The sequence below is a fragment of the Protopterus annectens genome, chromosome 7.part0 (assembly GCF_019279795.1).
Source record: "Protopterus annectens isolate FY-2018-M chromosome 7.part0, PAN1.0, whole genome shotgun sequence".
In the NCBI taxonomy this organism is placed as follows: domain Eukaryota; kingdom Metazoa; phylum Chordata; order Ceratodontiformes; family Protopteridae; genus Protopterus; species Protopterus annectens.
Genome location: NC_056739.1, coordinates 1,261,041,694 through 1,261,060,258, shown reverse-complemented (window position 1 = coordinate 1,261,060,258; position 18,565 = coordinate 1,261,041,694).

Below are 18,565 nucleotides of genomic sequence, written 5' to 3'. Positions count from 1 at the left end.
GACAGGTGTAATCCCCAGAGGCCATTTAGTACAACTGAGAGACACATAGACAATAAACAGGGAAAATGCAGACAACAAAACCCGAATAGCACATGCAACTGAAATGTGAACTGTTTTTTTTTTGAGCACACAGAGCCATGGGTCGAATCCTGCCAGTGGTAGTACTCTACATACAGAATCATACCCCACAACAGTACCGATATGTCCAGAATGTCCAGTAAAGTGGTCCATATCTGTTGCCTATCAACCTGTCCCCCTGGGGAATCAGTGGGATGATCCCAGATGTATAGGTAGCAAACAGGAAATACAACTGATTGACACACATCTATGAGAACAAAGCTGGCACACTAGCAACTCCCCAATACCTTATGAGACCAAAAAGCCACATATGTCCCATCTACACCCCAACTTGTCAAGCTGTGGTCAGAGTATGTACAGTAACAGAGTGAGATGTATGTGCATAATAGTAATGTGGAATCTGGTACTGTGTGTGGGAGCATTCGGGTAGTGCTAATAAACATTTCTCCCACAAGTCTGTCAGATACCAACACTGTGCCCAGAAATACAAGAATGATACCCAGTACTGGTACTGCTTACACTGGTATTGTATGGCAGTGCGACTGATGCAGTTGCTCTGAATAATGAGGTATTACACATTACTGTCCTACAACATATAACTGTCTAGGAAATCTGTATAAGAGTGTTGTAATACAAGGTCAGAATGCAAAAGCACAGGGGATTAATAAGACAGAATGCAGATAGCAGATATACAGCAATATCTATATAGCAGACACAACTGTAATGGACAGTGTGTTTAAGTTGTAGCAGACACAGCAATGGTCTGAATCCTGGGAGTGGAAGTAGACTGCATAGAGAATCGTACCCCACAACTGTACAGATGAGGCCAGAATGTCCAGTATATGGGCCCATATCTGCTGCCTGTCCACTTGGCAAGTCTGTGGGATGATCCCAGATGTTTAGCCAGCAAACAGGGAATACAAGTGATTGTCAAACATTTATGAGAACAAACCTTTCACTGTAGCAACCCCCGAAACTGTAAGGAGAGTAATAAGCCAAGTATGTCCTATCTACACCCCCATGTTGTCAAGCTGTGACCAGAGTGCGTACACTAACAGAGTGAGATGTATGTGCATAATACTAATGTGTAATCTGAAAGTTTGCGTGGCAACAGTCAGGTAGTGCTAACAAACATTGCTCCCACAGGTACGTCGGATACGAACTCTCGGCTGAGAAATAAAGACCATAATAACCTGTACTGGTACTGTTCACTCTGGTATTGTAGGGAATTGTGAGTGTTGCAGTTTCTCTGAATAATAGCATATCACTGATCACTGTCACCCACACTGTGCTACAAATATAACTGTGTAGGAAAGCATATACATGTGTGTGTCAGGTCACTAAAGGTTGAAGAGGGCAATATTCTAGATATGTCCCAGCACACCTGCATGTGGTCAACACATGGCCAGAGTCTCTGCAGAAAGAGTTGGATAGCTATGTGCACAACAACCTGGAATCTGGGATTATGTGTAGAAACAATTAGTGTTAACAAACATTCCTTCCACAGGTATACCAGGTAAGAGGTGTATACTGCAGGTAAACCAGTTCATGTATAATGATGATGACAGCCATATCACTGTCCAAACAAAGGCTAAAGGGTAGTGTAGTAAGACTTGTAAGGTACAGTTAACAGCACTGACTAGGAGAGTAATGTGGACTACAGGAATATACTAGTTGTTAATTGACATCTTTCTCTCCACCCCACCATATCCCCAGCAATAATCAACATACCCACCCCAACTGGTATGTAATGACACCTGTGTTCTGATAATGTCCAATTGTTTGATAAATATATTAATTGCTCCCATGCATGTGCTATAATGAAATATTCCAACATTGGTGGCATGGTGCTATCAATGTACGTGCATGCTGTTCTTATTACCACTGTGGTCCCATATATGCATGTGTTTCTGTATGCAGCTGTTCTGTATCTGGTGTATGGGTTAATGGGAATATCTGTGCATGCTGTTATACCTAACCCTGGAATGTGTTGACTCTTACTAACCCACATATAATGATGAAATCTAAACACTATAGCACGTTTGGGAAGGCTGGTCCCAGCGGACCCACCTGTCCCACCTCAGCTGGCTGTGGCACCGGGCACCAGCATGTCTATTGCCCAACCCGGGACCTCTCTGTCCATTGGTCCTGCACCACCTTTGGGTGGAACTGCCTCAGGGGATGGGGCTCGCCCCCCACGGGAGTGGGCACAGACAGGAACCTGTCACCCATCCCCAGGTCGGGGTCATGGTGTGTAGAGAGCTCAACCAGCAGCTTGGTGATCTTCTATGCCAGCTCAAGAGCTGTGTGTTACAAGTAGTGTGTCAGTCTGGCTCTACGACTCAGCCCCCAGCACAGCCACCATTGGGTCTGTGAAGGTGCAGTGGTGACTGCCATGGGTGGGGAACTCAGTCCCACTGTTTCCACTAGGGGGCTCATGGACTTCCGATTTCCCAACACCCCTCCCCATCAAGGTGTTTACCCCCCACATGTGTCATATACCACCCCTGTATGCATCTTGTTTGTCTTGTCTGTTAACTTACCCAACCTACCTCCCCAAATATACCTACTACCCCACCCCAACATCCCACTCTCACCTGAAAAAAAGGGCAATCTGTTCCCAGAAAAAATTTCGCCCCATACATAGCTGTCCATTTCACACGTGTCCACTGGACACATGTAATATGGTCTAATTGGCATCACAACTTATTATTGTTGTCCTCACCCCTCTCTCAAGGTTTGAGTGTCCAAATCTACCTCCAAATTCAGTGTATATGCACAGCAGTTGCTGTTGTAGAAATGGGCAGCTATGGACCTTCCCCAGACCCTTCCTGCACATCCCAAGCTATTTCCCCTACTGTCTTACCCTCTTTGTGCCCCCTTTTCACCACTTTCCTACCAACCCTTTTTTTCTTTTCTTTTAAAGAAATTAGCATGGGGGTAAGTGGGAGTAAGCACTTTTAAGCAGTAGTAAGCGGGTTTCAGCCTGTTTGCACAGGGGTAAGCAATACCTACACTGGTTAAGCAATGTTGAAGCTAATTGAGTATAAGAAACTGTAACCGGAAGTTAGTAGTGCTTGCCTCCATGCAAACCCACTTACAACTGCTCAAAAGTGCCTTAATCACTCTGTATCCAATGGCCCTTGTTCTGCCCAGCAACAAAATAAGCAGCCTTTGCAAGGCTCAAACCCAGGCCCCTGCACACCATAGCCAAAGTGATTTACCAGTAAGCCATGTCAGATACACATAACCCTGATGTTTTCACAATGATATCCTCCAGCCCAGTCATTCAACAGTACAGGAAATGTATTTCAACATGTAGATGTGTGTGTGTGTGTGTGTGTGTGTGTGTGTGTGTGTGTGTGTGTGTGTGTGTGTGTGTGTGTGTGTGTGTGTGTGTGTGTGTGTGTGTGTGTGTGTGTGTGTGTGTGTGTATATATATATATATATATATATATATATATATATATATATATATATATATATATATTAATATCTAAATAGATGAAACATATCCTATGTATGTAGATATAGATATTAACATATAGGAATATATATATATATATATATATATATATATATATATATATATATATATATATATATATATATATATATATATATATATATATATATATATATACAAATGCCTACATCTATAGATATATATGTCTACATCTATATGTCTAAATATATACAGCAAGTTATATATATGTAAGCAGGTACATATAGCTATGTAGGTATATACGGACATAGTTATCTTTATGTAAGCAGATATATATATATATATATATATATATATATATATATATATATATAGCTATAGAGGTATATATGGACATACATCTGTAGATAAGAATGGGTAAATAACAAAAACATATATGTCCACATGCCCCGTTAATGGGGTTGAGACACCCCAAACAATATACATCTTGTACGAATAGGTATACCCCCCCCCAGCCAAACATGTCCACCCTGCAATACACTACCAAGTGTTGCAGATCCCATAACCAGGACGTGACACGACATGGGCATCCCTAGGATACATATACACAGACACATATATGTAGATACAGATATACATATATATATATATATATATATATATATATATATATATATATATATATATATCTACACATACATATAGATATATATGTAACTACACATACACACACAGAGATATGTATAGTAAGATACATATGTAATAGGTGCACACAGTATGGAACAGCCACTATTCCTACAGTTACCACCTTACCAAATGGAGACTGTATGAGCCACCCATACAAATGACAATCATTGCCTGCAACATATATCCACAGAGAAATCAAAGGATATAACACCACGCACAGGTTTGCATAAATGGGAAAGTTTTATTTGTGTACTATTACAGTTGTATATGCCATGTGGTACAGCTGTTTAGACACGGACATCCACATAAAGTAATGCAGCTGTGAAACAGTTATACTAATACAGTAGTCTGGAAAAGTTAACAAATGTTGCTGTCCAGGCCAAGGCCATCAAGTAGTACAATAGTAAAGACAGACTGGGCCACAGGATACCAAACAATCAACAGTAAGTCATGCAGATGTATAGTTCAGCAGCCTTGATCTACACCCTGTAGACAATCCCTAGGGGGTAAGGACATCAGTTGACACAATGGGATGTAACTGTTACATAACAAGGCACAACTGACACCATCATAAGCACACTAACAAACAGAACAGTCTGTATGGCAGGTGGCAGTAGGCCTGCATTTAACCAAGGTGGATTGTATGGTAATGTACATCCATATACCTTAAGGCAGCTCACCCCTGATGGTCTACAGGACTTTGGGCTTTCAGGAATATGTAGCACTCCCATACACATATATGTATATATAAATATATGTATATATAGATATATGTATATGTATATATAGATATATGTATATATAGCTATATATGTATGCACATCCTATGTGTACAGATTTGCCTAGTTATGTTGGTATATATGTAGATATAAATAACTATATGTGCATACATATCTATTCTGATATACTTACTACTGTCAATATATATGTAGATATCCATACATATATGTTCATATGTATCTCTATTTGTATATGTGTAGACATATATTGCTCAGTATATGTATATATCTGGGTGTTTATTTGTATAGCTATATACATATACATATCCATCTATGTATGTCGATATGTATATGTGTATGTCTATATAGATATCTGGATAATCATATGTACATATATCCTCACAATATGTCCTAAACATGGAGTGTAGCCCGACCTCAAACCCTATAGTTCCAACTTTGTAGTGCAAGGGGATGTCAGGTATGTATAGCAGGTATATTTGTAGACTATTGCTACTGTAATAGGGAGTGTCTTCACAGACATGGTGTGTGTGGGAGGTCACATTTGCTTTTAACGTGTGCGCCATTGGCTACTGACAGATATCCGAAGGACATCATAGTACAGTACCACTGCTAGCACGTAATTGTCCTGTGGACTACAGCAGGGATAATGGCCAATATATGTGGACAGTCTGACACACTCTGGACAGTCCAGAGGTATACACATAACCCCTTAGTGCAAGACATGTGGACCAATCCTGACAATATGGATGTTAACAGCCATGTAGATGGGTATAACACGTAACTACTGGTTTACATGTGTTCCCATAGGTTATGCATTCACACATTCCTGCCTGTCCTGTCACATACTAACCGCTGGTGCAGAGGTGCCATGGCCACATACTACCCAGTAGATATTGACATACATCTGTACAGCATCCCACTGCTCTGTCTGACATACATGACTGTTATGTTGGCCCTGCGGCAGTACATTTGGCAAGTATCAGGACATTACATCTCACTGGCTGAGTACACTAAGCTGCTAGGCATGTAACAACGCACTGTGCAGGCTACAGGCAGACCGGCTCAACACTGGCCTACATTTCCTATGGGGGAATGCATATGTACCTGCATATATAGCAGGCTCTACAGGCATGCCACAGCACAGAGTAACATACACCTGTGTGAAAGTGCATATCCACAACCAATGTGAATACAGCCACATATGGTATGCTAGCGTATTATTACAGTATATGGGCTATCTGTTCAACACCAACCTCATATGCGCCACTCACACACTAACCCTACATATACTTGGCTGATATACAGTGTGCTCCGATGCCTGTCTGTGGTATGGGACATGTGCGTGTATGGCCCTACAAACATGTCAGCCAATAGGGTAACATACAGGGGAGCAGCATGCAAAATCAGATAGAACAGGACCAAGAACAATGACATCTACCACAGTCTGTGCACAGGCCAAGGTACATATTAACAATACAGACACTGCCGAAAATCACCATAAGTACACAGACCTCAGTACTGTACACACAAACACAGAATGTCCAGGTTATGTCATCAAATATAACCCCTACTATACATAACATGTGTAGCAGCCCGATATCTCACTGGCTTGTTATCAGATATGATATTACTAATTATGGTGTACAACACATATGTACCCCTTACTGCATGACATATGTACAAAGGTTGACAGGGTTGTGGCTGGAGGCATATACACAGGGCCAATATTGACATGTTGCTGTGATAACCTCATACATTTACTGTTGTAACTGGGTTTGTTGAAACATATGTCCTATGAGGGGTATGAAGTCAGTAACTCTCACAGCTGTCACCATCTACAGACTGCAATCCTCACACTACCTTCTGCAGTTCACAGATAGGTGCTCTGTGGGTAACACCTGAAACAAAAGGCAGCTCACACTGGCCAGTCTGCAGATAACCCTACAAATGGGTGTTCCCTCATAAACATAGCACTGACATGGCAGGTATGAAAACATGTAGGACAGCCATATCCACACACATACCCTGTTAAACAAACATTACTCCAAATGCAGTATAGCAGCACTTGCAGTCTGCAGTCAGGTCAGGCACATCCCCCTCCTATGTGTTGGCCTGTTTCCACAGTGTATATTGTTAGAGGTAAATCCCCAATCCATCTGATATGCTGTTTGCCAAAAAGCAGATCGAGTTCCTGCTCACAGTGAATGAAAGGCCCAACACCAACATGATGTTCCTAGATATTGGTGTGTGTTTCCATGAAATTGGCTATGGGAATGTTATTACAGCTGTTCCACATACAATCAGCTAGAGGAGGGCTGCAATTCGTGCAGAGGCCATCAGCTGATCCTGAGCATCACTTAAAATACACATGTTGCTGCCTAAGCAATGCAAGTGTAAGTCTCCACATTCACCAGAGAGGGAGTGAGAGAGGCAGACAGAGGCACAGAAAAGCCAGGGAGGGGTGGGAGAGTAAAATTTAAGCATGTTTGTGTCACATACCTACCAGTACAGGGTATCAAACCCCTGACAACTATGTAGTGCTATCACATGTCCATGCAGTTAGTGGATGCACCACAGAGGTTACATGCTAGGAAGCCCTCAGAACGTATATGTGATGGTGAGTGACATCTGCAACAGGAATATGGTAGCTATGTGGTAGGTGTAGTACACGTGCCTGTCTGCATGAACTGGTGTCAGCATTAACACAGCCACACTCTCACAGGGACACACACACATTGACACACTTAGCAGGGCCAGGAATACAACTCATCACTAGTGGGATTGCAACAGCACAGTACTGTGCAGGTATCACATGCACCACAGGGGTCATATGGAGGTTATATGTGCAAAGGGTATATAGAGGTGTCTGACATCAGACAGCATGCTTCAGTATGCCAATGGGGGTGTAGTGATTGTGAATGTGGTCATATGCATCATACACCACACACACAAACACGGGTGCCAGTACTGACATGCATGGGTGCACTGCTTCACAGTGTGTTGTGGTCGACAGTGCCAGACGGCTATACAAGGCTAGGTGATGGGTATACCTTGGCATCAGGCTAAATGACAATAGTCTGCAACCTGGTTCAGGGGTGTAGTGTCTGGAGTTGCCCAAACAGGTGGGTATTGTATTCACCATCCAGTCACCTGGGTGACTATTGTGTGTGGCCAATGTTGTGCATTGCTTGCCATGTATGTGTTCCTTAGTCCATGATATGGACAGTGTCTGGGATGTGCACACCTCCCACATGCATGTACAGTGACATGTGCAAATATACCTGGGGTGTCTGGCCCATGTTGTGTACACAGAGTGTTATCATCAGATGTGCCAGTCCTGGCCTCATGTGGAGGGAACTGTTAATGGACAGCATGTTGACCCTGCACCTACATTGATAGCATGATACCGGTATTCCCTGGTGTCAGTGGCATCTGTCCATACAGGGCTTGTGGGTCAGGCATGGTATGTCCTTTGTGGGGCACTTTTGATGGCACCACAGGTGTTGCAGGTGTCCAGTGGGGAACAAAGGGGACATGCACTGTTGGCATGTACATGGCTATTGGACTGATGGACAGGGTGCCATGCCCACTGTAGCCCAATTCAATCACACCATGGTTACTATCAGTGGGCAATATGCAGGGTACTACCAATATAGCGGCTGTTGCCTAGGCAAGTGTGTGCCTATGTATGAGACATGGGTTGAGAGTGTTCCATGGGTAATACAAGGGTTGCTAACATTGTTTGGCTGGCATTGATGTCACATTTAGGGGTATGGATTTGCAACCCAGCCTCTCGGCTATTTCACATCTGTTATTCCTGTATGGTGGACATTGTGATATATACTTGGTGCACCATATAAGAAGTTTGCAAAACCCACTCCACATTGAGTCCAGTTGTTACACACACACACACCCACCTCCACACAGGATACAAATGACAAACACAGACAGACAGACACAGACAGACAGACACACACACACACACACACACACACACACACACACACACACGCCTGTCATATCTGGGATTAGAACTCCAACCTAACTAGTATATTACACAATAGCACTACGGCATTATAGGACATGCCATGGAGATTACTGGAGCACTCCTTCCCTAAAGGTGTATTTCACAGTGAATGACATCAGCAGGATTGCCAAAGTAGGGCATTTGAATTGTACTGAGTGTGACTAGCCTAAAATGCATTGCTCCCTACACAGACATAGAAACACACACAAAATGTCCACAACTGCCATGTATGGGAATAGAACCCCTACCAGAGCTCTATGTCACACTACAGCATGATGCTGTTATAGGACACACCAAAGGAATTGCTGGGGTGCCCCTTTCCAAAGGTGTATTTCACAGTGAATGACATCAGCAGGATTGCCAAAGTAGGGCATTTGAATAGTACTGAGTGTGACTAGCCTAAAATGCATTGCTCCCTACATAGACATAGAAACACACACAAAATGTCCACAACTGCCATGTGTGGGAATAGAACCCCTACCAGAGTTCTATATCACACTAGAGCATGATGCTGTTATAGGACACACCACAGGGATTGCTGGAGTGCCCATTCCCAAAAGGTGTATTTCACAGTGAATGACATCAGCAGGATTGCCAAAGTAGGACATTTGAATTGCACTGAGTGTGACTAGCCTAAAATGCATTGCTCTCTACACACACAGACACAATTTCCAAGTCTGGGATTAGAACTCCTACCTAACTATTTTATCACGCTACAGCTGTACACAGTTATGGAACGCACTACGGAAATTACTAGGCTACAACCTTCTCAGAGGTGTATTTCTAGGTGGATGACATCAGCAGCCTTACCAAAGTAGAGCATTTGAATTGCAGGGAGTGTCACTACTGCGATTACTGGGCTACAACCTTCCCAGAGATGTATTTCTAGGTGGATGACATCAGCAGCCTTAACAAAGTAGAACATTTGAATTCTAGGGAGTGTGACTGCCCTAAAAAGCATTGCTGTCTACACAGACAGACACACACACACGGTTGCCATGTCTAGGATTGGAACTCCTACCTAACTAGTTTATCACACTACAGCAGTATGCCATTATAGGACACGCCACGGAGATTACTGGGCTACAACTCTCCCAAAGGTGTATTTCACAGTGGATGACCTCAGCAGGATTGTCATAGTAGGGCAATGGGGAGGGCAGTGTGTGTGCATGGGCCATAACCCATTCATCTAGAGGTTGACACACCACATGCTGGCACACACAGGGTCATATTTCACAGGTACGTGTATACAGCTGCTAGATGACTACTTCCTTGTACAGTCATGTTGCACAGCTAGCACTTGCACCACATAGTCTGTAATGCTGGCAGATACCGATGACTATTATCTACAGTGAGTGACATCTGAACCTCATGTGGTTGTGGCCCTTTGGCTGTGTGCTGGGTGGGACAGGCCTGGATGGCTCCTTGTCATAGTCACCCTCTTCCACACATCTATGTATGTCTACCTTTGGCTTATTATAGTGTGTTGCCCTTAGATATATGTCTGTATTCCTATCCAGTGTGTGTGCAAAGCATGAGTGGTGCACACTGAGGGATGTCTGCACTAACATCTGTGACTGCCTGATATGTCTGGTCCACTGGTGTTTGCAGACATGGCCTTTATTTGTTTAAGTGTGTGAGCATGCCCAGTATGACCTTTCAGTAAGTTGTTAACTGACATTGCCTTCATATCTCTAAGTGTGTGAGTATGCCCAATATGCCCGTCTGTATTGAATGTGTGGATCAAGTCCAGGTAGTTTGTACTGCAGTGCAGAGCTTTGTGTTGTACACCTACAGGTTGCATTCTGTTTCTGCAGGGTATCTGTCGATCATTTGGCATTGACTGTTACTATATTTCTACATAGGATGGGGGGCACACATGACTATTTCTACATTTCTACACAGGATGGGGAGCACACCTGACTGTTATTACATTTCTACACAGGATTGGGGGGCACACCTGACTGTTACTACATTTCTACGTAGGAAGGGGGGGCACACCTGACTATTTCTACATTTCTACACAGGATTGGGGGGGCACACCTGACTGTTACTACATTTCTACATAGGAGGGGGGCACACCTGACTATTTCTAAATTTCTACACAAGATTGGGGGGGGGCACACCTGACTGTTACTACATTTCTAAGTAGGATGGGGGGGCACACCTGACTATTTCTACATTTCTACACAGGATGGGGGCACACCTGACTGTTGCTACAGTTCTACTTAGGATGGGGGGCACACCTGACTATTTCTACATTTCTACACAGGATTGGGGGGCACAGCTGACTGTTACTACATTTCTACGTAGGATGGGGGGGCATACCTGACTATTTCTACATGTCTACACAGGATTGGGGGGCACACCTGAAACTTGTACACATTTGCTGTGACTGTACTGGTATGTCAGGTACTACATTTCATTCTGTATTCTAAGCTATCATGCTGACTAGAGGCATACCAGTGTACTACAGATCTTAGCTTTGATTTACCTACATATTAGTTTCTGACTTCCTACCCTTCAGAACTAACATCCCACTGCCAGACTTGCTGTGGTTTGTCTGTGTAGGCCTGGGGGGGAGGTTACCTATAGGCATCATTCAGAGCCCATAGCGCAGCCTTTGTTTGTGTTTGTCTACATCTGTCTTGCTGGCTATGACTGTTGTTGGGTATATGAACCCCCCTGACTGGCATGTGTGAGTCACTTAACTTGTGGCTGCCCAGTATTGAGGGTGGTGCTGCAGGGCTGCCTATGTCAGATGCACATAGTACATTCCCTACACATGGTTGAGCACAGGTAGTGTCATGTTTGGCATCCCTTTTACTGTATGTGAGAGTCAGAGAGACGTGTTATTCCCTGGGTCCCTTCCGTGTCAGTGTATGTGCTATGCATTTCCTCTTTGCCAAGGCCAGGGCATACTGGGCATGCTTCCTTCAGCCTACTGGGGCAGGCTCAGGTTGTTCCTCCTCCAAGTCACTCTGTGCCTGTGCAGGCCTAGGTAATGGTGGGGCCTGTGTGGCCCTGCCCCATGCTGTTCCTGCTGCAGCTGTTTCCACAGGATTGTATTGTGTAGCATGGCACATACAATGACAGTTTGGGTACATGCAGCTGGTGAGTACTGCAAGGCTCCACCGGATGTGTCCAGGCACTGGAACCATGACTTGAGCATCCCAAACACACGCTCTACTATAATTCAGGTCTGTACATGTGCCTCATTATGGAGTTCTTGTTCGAGTGTGTGTGCATTTCTGATGGGTGTCATCAGTCACGGCTCCAGTGCATATCCAGCATCCCCCACTAGGTGACTGTGAGGGATGTCCCCATTTGCAAATCTCTGGTACAGCTGTGTCAGATGCCAGATGTGGGAATCGTGATAGATTCCAGGGCAGCCAGCACACACATTCATTATTATGCCCTGGGCATCACACATGATCTGGCAGTTGATGGAGGGGAAGCCCTTGCAGTTGATGTAGACCCTACCCTGCTCACCAGGTGGTGCTTTGATGCATATGTGCGTGCAGTCTATAGCACCCACTACCTCAGGGTATTCTGCTATTTGATGGAACAGTTGCATATTGCTGGCCAACACCTCATGGGTGTTGGGGAAATATACATGCTCACCGACATGTGCTGACATGGCATCCAGAAACTGGTGGTGTACCCTGGATGCTGATGCCTGTGAGATCCCCATCATATCCCCAGTTGGCCTTTGGAAGGTACCTGTAGCTAGTATTCTTAGGCCTACACATACCTTGGTATCCACTGGGATGGGTTCCCCTCTGTTAGTTCTGTGTGTCAAATGTGGCCGGCACAGCTCAACAATTTGCTGTAGGATGTCCCTGTCCACCCTATAGTGCTCCACTATCTCCATCTCCTCACTGTGGGTTGGTCGACAGCATTCACATCCTCACCACCCTCAGCCTCTTCCACAAGTTGTATGATAGCTATTGCAGCCCCTATCATTTTGTTGTTTTGATTGTTAAAGGTTCCCCACTTGTGTACACCGGTGGTGTACAGTGTGGGAAGAACCAGAGATGAAAGTATTTGCATAGTTTATAGTAGTGTTCTGGGCTTGGCTGGTCTGCTGCCTGTGTAACTGGCTGATTCTGATATATTTCACTTGCCAGCTATGCTAGTTCTCCTAGATTACCTTCCTATTGCTATTTTCCCTTCACATTGCCTTCCTGTTTAAGCCCAGGGGTGCACCGTGCAAACACAGTGCTCAAATGTGCACAGAGCTGCTATTTCCTGGTTTAACTTTTGTTTTAAAGCTTTAAAACCCGGTACACGGCACGCACACCTGCTTAGGCAATGTAAAGAGTGCTAGGCAGAGTCAGACACACCCCCCTCGCTTAGCTGTGATTAGCTAGGAGCAAACTTGAGCCACAGGGCTCCAATCCACTTACACTATGCCTGACACACAGCCCCATGATGCCAGCTAACTCCTAGGCTAGCACCAAGCTATTCCTACTCTTACACTATTGGGACCTGACTAGCATGCTGGGGAAAACTGGAATTCACTATCATTCCCCTCATTTGCATAGGATTGCCTGCTAATGCATAGTTACATGTCTCACTCTAAGCCTCCTTCCTTAGCAACCACTACTCACTGGCCATGTTGTCTTCTGCCTGCCATTGACTTTCATGGCAGAATAGTGATTTTAGTTAGAATGCTTATTTTATTATTTTCCCCGATCCCGTTTATGTGCCACTGTCCTACGCTTAAACAGCCGAGATCGGCTAAAACAAAATAAAAGTTGATTTTTTTTTATTTGCAATGCCAGTGGCCTTATACTTGGCCATTGGCATGCTTCCTGACTGATATGCAGCCTTTATTTGGAGCTGTCACCGCTCCATTTTGGATTTTGCCGAAATGTACTCGGTTACTAACCGAGTACATTTCTGCAGATTGCACTAGTCCTGCACTGCCGGTTTCAAGCTTCCTGGATCACACATTCATCTCATTTTCATGGATTTCTCCTGTAAATGGAGTGATTTGCATACAGGGGCTTAGTCCATACAGGACTAGTTCAGGAGTGCTCATGCACACCCCTGCAGGCTGTTCCTGGATCACATGGCAGACATATTGCATGTTAGAGCTCCTGCACTAATCCTGCACACCGTGCAAGGCATGCAGAATCCAGGGGTAAACCCTTTATAATCACACATCCTTCCACCTCAGTGACATAATTGCTATAAGGAATGCACAGTACCCGTTAAAATTCACAGCAACTAATGATCCATTCATATCCATGCCTGCTATTTCCCTATCCACCACTGATCTTGCTTTCTCAGTTGTTGGACCTAAAGTCTGAGACTCACTCCCAAATAACAATAATGACAGTGGCACATATAGCAAATATGGAAACAAGTAAATGACTAGCTAAAAAGAGGATTGCCTGCTACTGTTATGAAGTATCGACCATCACTTAAGCCTAGTTTTGTAGCTTGCAGTAACTTTTCTCATGCATATTACTACTCATTTATGTAACCATTAGTTTGCTTGTTCTTCTAGCTAAAGCTTTAATAACAACTAATCTTTCATTCTGCTTCCTTTCCTATTTATTGCTTTCCTAAACCTTCTTGTCTCTGTCCATGTGAATAATACAGAATAAGTGAAAGAAACACTTAAAGCAATCAATAACAGTTTTCTGTTAGCTTTCTGGAAATCATGTATCTCATCATTGCATATATTAAATATAAATCATACAACAATGTATGTAATGTTTCTTCAACCCATTATTACTTATCTGTATTTCTACTTTGTCATATCTTTCCTATTTCTCTTTCATAACTACCTGCTTTATTTTTTAATTACTTTCCCTGGCTGCAGCCTACATAAGTCCTTGTGGGTCAGTCCACTATCTCCTGAGTAACAAAAATAAAAATGCAAATAACTAAGATAGAGGCTCTTCTGTGACAAATTGCAAATTTCCCTGGAGTGGTAAGCCCCAACAACCTGGTCACCAGAGTTCTGGTACAGCCTGGCACTGGCTACATAGTATCATTAGCACACAACAGTTTTCTCAAGGTATGCTTCCAGTCCAACCTGACACTCCCAAGTAGCTAACATGCCACCCTGTCCCCTAACTGGTGTGACTCCCCCTTCCTAGTGAATCCTGGAACATACCTTGTATGTAGTCCAACTCTCCTTATAATTTATTCACCCTCTTTATGTGTCCACTCATTCCCACCTGACCCTTCCCTCTGCAAAACCACTCCAGTTTGTACTGTTTTGTGTTTACTTGTTTGGTCTCAGCAGAGCTGTAGCAAGGATAAATGGCTCCATGGTCAATGCTCCCATTTGTTACTCCTCCCCTAAGTTGGAAATTGAAGAAAAGAAAAAGAAAAGTCTTCAGACTAAGCTTAAAAATATACATTAGCCTTTTTCCTGAATCAAACACCACTGTGAAACTGAAACAGAGCTCAGTAATCGCTGCTTGCTACAGTTCACTGCCTTTCATTTACACATAAAAATTTCTTCAGGCTAAGCAAAGACCTATCATGTATTTACATGAGTTCCTATTAGAACCACGAACGCTTGAAATTTCGAATGGCATATGGTGAACACCATATGATCGAAATTTCAAGAGTTCGAAGGTTAAATGTAATGGCGCCATTCAGTGCAGAATGGGAGAATTTCCCTTTTCTGCACTGAAGTGCGATCTCAGAGTTAGTATATTTAAGTAGGGGGTGTCTGGGGGGTGCAGGGGGTCTTGCCCCCCTATCTGCACCGTTAAGGTAAGGTGTTTTTTTTTTTTTTTATATATATATTCAAATTTTTAAACTTCGATCATATGTTGTAGAACATATGGGATTCGAAGTTTAGAAAGTTTGAATATATAATATAGACCCTATTTACATAACAGCTTTTTGCTAAACTGTATCAAACACCTTTACTGAAGTGGCGCAAAGAGCTACGCTAGTTCCTTTTTACATTTCTTACCACACAAACACAAACACTGACTTACTATCATTTAAGCTGAAATAATTGCAATCATGGTTCCAAAATGATTATTGAAACTGCATGCAAGAAACATCTGGCACCTCCTCTGCAGTGACAACCACACACCTTAACAACTTGCTCCAAGGGCAACCACTCTTTGCCCAGACCTTGATATGGTTTGACCCCCACACACTGACCTACACCTTCTTTCCATACTGAGTCTTCTGCCTTATAACGCACCCCTCATCCCTTTTGTTTTCATATAAATAAAAAGTGGATCTAGTTGCAACAATTTTACCTAACCTTTTCACCCCACCTACCACTGTCCTTTTTGTTCCCTTGTGTGTTTCCCTCTGCTTGCTTTTACCACTTCCAGACTGTTCTATATACCCCTTTCTTCCCCACTGTAACAGTGATAACAGTGAGTTTGTGATTTTGACTACCTGTTGGACAATATGCACGTACTGCACTCCACAGGAAAGTGCCATATACTAGTGCAATCAGTTGTCTAGACTGTACATGGTTTATCATGGCAGTTTTGTAAACAAGTACTCTTTGTACAAAATACATGTTCTCGTTGCTCTATAACATATTGCAAAACGCACACAATTCAAAACAGTTGTTCCAGTTTATCACTCCTGATTACATAATTAATTACTAATTTATTTATTTTGTTTACTGGGTTAGAGCAGTAACATATTGGACCTAAATAAGGCTGAAAGCTCTGAACTGCTAGGGCCTTGATATTCATTTGCGGTCCTATTTCTTATACTTCACAAATAGGTCTTACATAGCTGCACAACATATCTGTATGAATCAAAGAAAAGGAGCTGAGCTATCAGTCACATGCATCTTCTGAGCATACGAATAAATGCAAAAATGTACTTTAAACACATGAACAGTTAGAGGAAGCATTCACATGTAATGGGATGTATATGCAAGTACTAAAATCCACATCCACTGACAGTGTGGTATTCATGGAGAGGATCAGGTGTATCTATATGAATGTGTACTCACCTCCTTAATGCAAACATGTAAAAGATTGCAAATGAACTTAAATTCATGCACATATACACACACACACACACACAAATATATATATATATATATATATATATATATATATATATATATATACACATACACACACACACACACACACACACACACACACACACACACACACACACACACACACACACATATGGATTCACTTTATAAGCTCGAAATCCTGAAATCTCGAATTTCAGAATCTCAAGCCCATAAAGTGGAAAATCCAAATACCCAAACCACAAAACCGCGAAACCCTAAATCCCGAAACCACAAAACCTCGAAAACACACAGCACACACTACACAACACATACAAACACAGACACACACATCTCCCGACACTGTCAAAAACCAATACAACACATGTGCACACAACTAAATAAGCACACACACCTACCCTTAGTATATGTACTGTTTTGTGTTTGTTTGTTTGGTCTCAGCAGAGCTGTAGCAAGGATAAATGGCACCATTGACAATGCTCCCATTTGTTACTCCTCCCCTAAGTTGGAAATTGAAGAAAAGAAAAAGAAAAGTCTTCAGACTAAGCTTAAAAATATACATTAGCCTTTTTCCTGAATCAAACACCACTGTGAAACTGAAACAGAGCTCAGTAATCGCTGCTTGCTACAGTTCACTGCCTTTCATTTACACATAAAAATTTCTTCAGGCTAAGCAAAGACCTATCATGTATTTACATGAGTTCCTATTAGAACCACGAACGCTTGAAATTTCGAATGTCATATGTTCAACACCATATGATTGAAATTTCAAGCATTCGAAGGTTAAACGTAATGGCGCCATTCAGTGCAGAATGGGAGAATTTCCTTTTTCTGCACTGAAGTGTGATCTCAGAGTTAGTATATTTAAATAGGGGGTGTCTGGGGGGTGCAGGGGGGCTTGCCCCCCTATCTGCACCGTTAAGGTAAGGTGTTTTTTTTTTTTATATATATATATTCAAATTTTTAAACTTCGATCATATGTTGTAGAACATATGGGATTCAAAGTTTAGAAAGTTTGAATATATAATATAGACCCTATTTACATAATAGCTTTTTGCTAAACTGTATCAAACACCTTTACTGAAGTGGCGCAAAGAGCTACGCTAGCTCCTTTTTACATTTCTTACCACACAAACACAAACACTGACTTACTGTCATTTAAGCTGAAATAATTGCAATCATGGTTCCTAAATGATTATTGAAACTGTATGCAAGAAACATCTGGCACCTCCTCTGCAGTGACAACCACACACCTTAACAACTTGCTCCAAGGGCAACCACTCTTTGCCCAGACCTTGATATGGTTTGACCCCCACACACTGACCTACACCTTCTTTCCATACCGAGTCTTCTGTTTTATAACGCACCCCTCATCCCTTTTGTCTTCATATAAATAAAAAGTGGATCTAGTTGCAACAATTTTACCTAACCTTTTCACCCCACCTACCACTGTCCTTTTTGTTCCCTTGTGTGTTTCCCTCTGCTTGCTCTTACCACTTCCAGACTGTTCTATATACCCCTTTCTTCCCCACTGTAACAGTGATAACAGTGAGTTTGTAATTTTGACTACCTATTGGACAATATGCATG